The following is a 7,091-nucleotide window of genomic DNA, read 5'->3' as shown; positions in this document are numbered from 1 at the left end:
ACAAAAACAATATGTAATTATATATGTGTTTTCCAATGGTCTTAGGCGACCCCTGTGAAAGGGTCGTTCGACCCCCAAAGGGGTCGAGACCCACAGGTTGAGAACTGCTGCATTAGACCAAGGTAGTTCTAATACTTTAGCCATCCAAAACACAAGCCTAAACATGCCTCAAAGTTAAGAAGGCAAAACCTAAGGGCAACCAACCACAAACAACCAACTAGTCTTATTTTTTCAAATAAGGCAAATATTTAAAGTATAGCCTATCAAATAATTCCATTGCTTTGCTTCTGCCGTTTCCCTATAAAAGTCTTCTCTAGCTCCTGTCAGTGTAGTGCTTCTAACCACTTATGGTTTGGCACTACCTGACTTGAATCAATTTTTGCTCAAATAAACAAAAATTTTAATATGCCCTGGGTTATCTTTTAACAGTAGTGAGATAACTTATCAAATATACATGGTTGTCTTATTCAGGACTCTCCTGATGGCAAATAACAGAAATTAAGCCCAAGCAGACTTATGAGGGAAAGGGGACAAAATAATTGATTACTTTGGAAAAACCAGAGGTAGATGATCTTATAATAGACATGACTAGAATTAAGAGTACAAATGAGCCTGGCTAGTGTTGCTCAGTGGTTGAACATTGACCCATGAACCCTGTGGTCCCTGGTTCAGTTCCCAGTCAAGGCACATGCCTGGGTTTTCGGCTCAATCCCCAGTAGGGGGCATGCAAAAGGCAGCCTATTTATGTTTCTATCTCTCTATCATTCTCCCTTTCTCTCTCTCTCAAATCAATAAAAACATTAAAAAAAAACCACAACAGAGTAAAAATGATATCAAATGACTCCGTGTTCTCCTTTCTGCTTCCCTCTGAGTTGACTTCATTGTCAAGCTGATTCTCCCTCAACTCAAGTCCATATTCTACCACGTTAGCAAGACTAGACCATAGAAAGTGCCTCTTACCTGATACTTGTTAAATAATGATCCAGGCTTGATTCTTAGTGGGTCAAATTTGGTCCCATAAATTCTTTTTGTTTTTAAATATATTTTTATTCCTTTCAGAGAGGAAGGGCGAGGGAGAGAGAGAGAGAGAGAGAGAGAGAGAGAGAGAGAGAGAGAAACATCAATGATGAGAATCATTGATCAGCTGCCTCCTGCACACCTCCTACTGGGGGCCAAGCCAGAAAGCCGGGCATATACCCTGACCGGGAATGGAACCATGACCTCCTGGTTTATAGGTCGATGCTCAACCACTGAGCCACACTGGCCAGGCTCATAAATTCTTAAACCTATCATTGACACAGATGGGCCAGGCTTGGGTCATTCACCACTCTTGTCTGAATGGAGTGGTAAGAGGAATATATATGAGATCAGCTTCCTCTGACACTCTTAAGTGTTGTTATGAAAAGAATGAGGTATAGATGCCAGGAAAGCAAAAGTCATATGATTCTGCTTTAATCTTCATTTTTTTTATCTGATGCTTTTTATATTTTTGTGGTTTTTTTCCAGTGTCGGTCATTCAATTTCTACTTGATAAGAATTTCCATAGGATAAGAGTCCAGTCATAAGTGTTACACAGCTTATTTTAATTGAAGGAAAGAAAATTTTGCTGTAACATAAACCCTGAAGCTGCAGCAGTTGAATACCAAGAGGCTGTTACTCCTTTTGGCTAGAAATTGGCTGATGGAGCAAGAATTGCTTCCAGAGTTATTGATGATTTGGCTCTCCCCAGTTTTCAAGGGAGATCTACTGAACCATCAAATCATCAATTTGCTCATTTCTGCTTCAATCAGTGATTAATGATCCTGTGGTTGGATAGGGCATCTTTGTAATTGCTAAGTGCTGAGTCATTCATCTCATTAGGAGTACATTCCAACTTTTATTTGCTGCCTGAAAAGTAAGCTCCATAAGCTCTGCTGATGTAGCTTAAGTATGAGGTCTTAATTGTGTGTGTGTGTGTGCGCACCTTTGTTTTTGACTAGGCCAGTGGTTCTCAACCTTCCTAATGCCGTGACCCTTTAATACAGTTCCTCATGTTGTGGTGACCCCCAACCATAAAATTATTTTCGTTGCTACTTCATAACTGTAATTTTGCTACTGTTATGAATCGTAATGTAAATATCTGATATGCAGGATGTATTTAGGCGACCCCTGTGAAGGGTCGTTCGACCCCCAAAGGGGTTGCGACCCACAGGTTGAGAACCGCTGGACTAGGCTATTTTTAAACTCTGACTACTCTATTTTTAACTCTGACTAGGCTATTTTTAAACTCTGTAAATCGTAGATAACTGATAGCAATGTAACTAATTCTTGTCTACTATGTTAATTTTCTACTGCTCCTTTAAAAATTTAACACAACTTTACTGTCTTATAGGTTTGGAGGCCAGAAGTCCCACACAGGTCTCTCACTGGACTAAGATCAAGGTATCTACAGAGCTCCACTTTTTTTTTTTTTTCTGAAGGTTGTAGGGAAAATTTCGTTTTCTTGTCTTTTCCAGCTTTTAGAGTCCACAACATCCTGGATTCTTGGACCTCTTTTTCCACCTTCAAAGCCAGCAATCTTGCATCCTTCTGACCTTTCTTCAGTGGTCACAGCTCCCTTTAACTTTCTGCTGCTTACTCTCTTCCACTTTCAAGGGCCCTTGTGATTACATTGGGCCCAGATGGATAATCCAGGATAATCTCTCTATGATCAGGTCAGCTGATTGGCAATCTTAATCCCCTCTGCAACCTCCATTCCCTTTGCCATGTAACCTAACATATCCACAGGGTCTGAGGATTATGATGTGGGCATCTTGGAGGTGCAGGAAGGGAGGCATCATTCTGTCTTTCATATCTATAGACACACAGGTAAATTCTACCTGGTGGAGGTTGAATTGACTTCTCTGATCACCCACTCACTCCCGTAGAAAAATTCAATTTTTCTTTTACTTATAAATTTATTTCAACATTCCTTTACTCCATATGAATTTGTAGTTCTTTGACTCCTCCTTTGAATTGATTTTAACAAATTCCCCAGTTCTCTCATTATTTCATGAATTTCATAAAAATCTTTGACATGTGTTTATTTTATACATACTATAAAATAATCTCTTAGTTTTTATTTTTTTAACATATGTTTTTTATTTATTTCATAGAGAAAGGGAGAGGGAGAGATAGAAACATCAATGATGAGAGAGAATCATTGATCAGCTGCCTCCTGCAGGCCCCCTACTGGGGAGTAAGCCCACAACCTGGGCATGTGCCCTGACTGGGAATCAAACTGGGACCTCCTATTTCACCGGTTGATACTCAACCACTGAGCCATGCCGGCTGGGTATAATCTCTTATTTTATAAATATAACATATTTCTTATACATGTCATAATTTTACCTTGTTTTGAAAATTTATCAGAGACTTAGCTACTCAAGTTAGAAAAATATATAGATACACGACTAGAAATATGTTCTAGAGCTTCAGAAAATGAGCATATTCCCCATTCTCTTCCATCGTATAAATTTCAGCATGTGCAGGAGGTGGACCTGGCTGGGAATGTAATGCCTACTGGTTGAAGGTCAGAGATCAGGTTACCCCCTCCCCCCATCCCCTACATTTGAAACTCAGCTTGTGTCACCATTAATTCAAAGGAATTGTTTAAAATCACCTGTTTATTACTCCTAGCTGGAAGTCTTACAATCTACTTCTTAAAAAGAAAGCTCTACTTCCCTACCTCCAGAAACTAATGCAAAGAAGAAAGGAATGTGTGCTGTAAAAATGTTCTAATCAAGTGCTTCTGGGAGGGTCAGAGGAATGGCAGACCAGGAAGGCATTTGAGCAAACACTTGAGGGATATTTAGATGGGGACCTACAGAGATAGAGTAGGAGGGCATTTCATGCTGAGGACATATTGTGACCTTGCATGGAACTAGTGGTTATTCCTTGGCTAGAGTGTTTATTACATGTAAAGGAAGAGCAGGAATTAAAGCCAAAAAGACAGGCCTGATGCATGCATAGGAGAGAGAACAAACCAGATAATGCTTAAGCCCAAGACACCCCTAGTTACAACAGTTCCTAGTTACCTTTCTGGAGTGTTAACATTTCTATTTACAGCCAGAAATAGAAATTTATCCTTTTGGACAGCTTGTAAACTAATAAAAACAGCCCCTCCTGCAAAATGAAATTTTATTAAAGGAATAGGAAATGCACAGCTATTAGGTGTTATACCATGGATATGTTCCTGTGGTCCATAGTCTCACCGTGACCCCGTAGGCTTAAGGAAGGGTCAATCATATGGGCATACCCTGGCCCCAAGCTAGTTTAGCAGCACCTCTTGAGTCCAAGGCCCCATGTTCTGGCTCAGCTGCCCCAGGAGGCTGAAACTGACAGTATAGCTTTAACAAAGCCTAGATGGGTTTCCACAGACAGCGAAGTGCAGATTGTAGGTCTTTGGTCTGGATCTCCTATATACCACAGTAAGGGTCAGCCTTGCTATTTCTGGGTACATCTCCCAGTTTTCCACAGGGCTTCACAACTTTCCCTAGGTTCTCCCTAAATATTTTGGGGAAACTCATGTATTTCTTCTTACATGTATAACAGTTAGCAAATTTTTAAAAATAACATAAAATATACAAAAGGGGCACATGTTGTTTGTAAAGCATTTCAGCATATATAAATAAACTAATAATTATTAAAGCTACCATAATCTATCCAGATATAAACCCTAATTACAGACTGGAATTGATTTTTCCAGAATTTTATTCTATGCTTAGGTTTCACATGTGTCCTAAAATTCCTGCTTTCAGTAGATCCACTCGTTCTTCCAAGGGGGACTTCACTTGTGCTTGAAGAGTCATTATATGACTGGGTTTCCTTGTCTGCCAAGAGGGAGGAAAAACACTCAGATAATATCTGTGCTCATTAGCATTATTATCAAACCAGTCTATCAGCTTCAGGCATCTCATGGCTGACTTCCTGCCTGGCAGCAGCGGCCCCTCATCCCCATCTCTGCCTGAAAGCCCCTTTGGTAAAGGCTCACCCTGGACACTGTTCCTCATGTAAACATTGATGTCCATGTCACAGGACGTTATCATTCCAAACCTCCAGTCTTTCCCAAACCTTCCCAGTGCTCAGATGCCAGTGCTCTGTTATTACCAGGAGTGAGGAAAATGGTCTGCTTTGGACTCTTGGTCACTGAGCTTTGCAGAGCAGCTCTCCCTTCATCAGAGGTGCATTTACTGTGAAGTTAAAGAAGCTTAAGCTTGTTCCTTGCACAGCCTCTTCCCAAGACCCTGGGAAAGGTTGAGGGTTGTGTTCACAACGAAAGCTGCTGCTGCTATCTCTTCCTACTCCAGCTTCCTCTGCACATGCTATGAGCTTTGCAGAGCAGCTCTCCCTTCATCAGAGGTGCGTTTACTGTGACGTTAAGGAAGCTTAAGCTTGTTTCTCTATTACTTGCACGGCCTCTTTCTAAGACCCTGGGAAAAGGTTGAGGGTTGTGTTCACAATGAAAGCTGCTATCTCTTCCTACCCCAGCTTCCTCTGCACATGCTGCCCCTCATATCAAGGCTGTAGGAATTTTGGCAATCCAGCCACTAGGGAAGTCAGTTTGCAAATACACTTTGTCTGGGCTTAGTAGGATGTGGTTAAGTAGTTCCTACTCACTTTGATGTATAGTTAAGTTAGTTATATTAAGACATTCAGGTGTAGAGAAAGCTTCCAAGAATATTCCTACCACCCACTGTGTGGACTTAACAGTTTCATGACATGAAGGTGCAGGATCAGAGACGATTTTGAACATTACCTACAACATCTGGTAGAGAAAAAAACATTGAAAATGTATGAACTGAAAGCTGGTCTGTGGAAAATTGTTCTCATCATCTCACATGTAAAACTGTAAGCGAGGAATTGGGTTTTCATTAAGGCTTAGTCAAAATGTAATTTCTCTTCTGTCTGCAATATACTCAATAATGCAGCGTATGCAATTAAAAATGTGCCACTATAGACTGCTTGATAAACTAATTAATGAGGAGGAATCCTATCTAATAGTAGACAAACAAGGTAATTGATCATACCTTCGCTACGCCACCCATTGGCTAATCAGAGTGATATGCAAATTAACCGCCAACAAAGATGGCAGTTAATTTGTATATGGCGCGAAGCGGCGGAGCGAAGACTGAAGGTGGCTCTGGCCGGAGCAGCGAAGGCTTTGAAGGCAGCTCCGGCCAAAGCAGTGAGGGCTTTGAAGACGGCTCCGGCCAGAGCAGCGAAAGCTTTGAAGGGGGCTCTGGCTGGAGCGAAGGCCTGGGTCCCGGGTGCTGGAGGAAAACCAGTGCCGGCAGCCAGGGGAAGGGAAGGCCTATTGCATGAATCTTTTCGTGCAACAGGCCTCTAGTGTTTATATATAAAAGGCTAAAATGCTAACTGTCTGTCTGACCGTCTGACTGGTCGCTATGATGCTCACTGACCACCAGGGGGCAGATGCTTAACGCAGGAGCTGCTGTGACGTGCACTGGTCATTTACAAAGAAACAGCACCACGAACCTGGCACCCACAAAGCAACACTTGGCTTCCCCCAAATGGGACACAGGCCCCGCCACACTCCAGAGCGATAGCCCACCAAATCGCAGCCAATGCTGCCAAGACCCCATGGTGCAAAATGCGGTCCACAGCCCAGCCCAGCCCAGCCCGGAAATGGTCGCTGTGGGCTCTGGGTAATGATGTCACATAGCAACACCCAGCTTCCTCTCCCTAGCGACTAGCCTTCTTGGAGTTTCTTCAGCCCAGTAACACGACTTGCTTTATAGCCAGGTGGAAACATTTTACACTTTAACCAAATGTCTGTGAAACATTTTCATGTGCCTAATTTCATTTGATCCTCACAAAAGTCCTGGAGTAGTTAGATAGGAGACTTGGTAGAATCCTACTTTCTTTTCATTAGCCAGAAAATGGAGATTTAGAAGGTTTAGAAACTTGACCTGACTGAAAAGAAGTAAGAAATGGTGGACCTTGAAGATGACTTCAGGTTTTCTCACTGCACAGAATATAGACAAACACTACCACAGTTAAATATGTTACCCTTTGTTCTCCCTGCGTGATCTACAATAATAATCTGCTTC

The 7,091-nt window shown here is 41.8% G+C and overlaps 1 long non-coding RNA gene across 1 annotated transcript in view; it reads left to right on the top strand.

Annotated features, from left to right (window-relative positions):
* Nucleotides 1-2,375: 2,375 nt before the first annotated feature.
* The window catches only part of LOC106728021, a 14,196-nt gene continuing 9,480 nt past the window's right edge, over nucleotides 2,376-7,091 (top strand). Inside the window, exon 1 of the long non-coding RNA XR_001364253.1 lies at nucleotides 2,376-2,421. This is a non-coding gene — a long non-coding RNA (uncharacterized LOC106728021). The remainder of the gene's footprint in view (nucleotides 2,422-7,091) is intronic.

The sequence above is a fragment of the Myotis brandtii genome, unplaced genomic scaffold, assembly GCF_000412655.1.
Source record: "Myotis brandtii unplaced genomic scaffold, ASM41265v1 scaffold520, whole genome shotgun sequence".
NCBI classification, from domain to species: Eukaryota; Metazoa; Chordata; class Mammalia; order Chiroptera; family Vespertilionidae; genus Myotis; species Myotis brandtii.
Note: the sequence above shows the minus strand (reverse complement) of the source record. Positions and strands in the feature narration are given on the sequence as shown.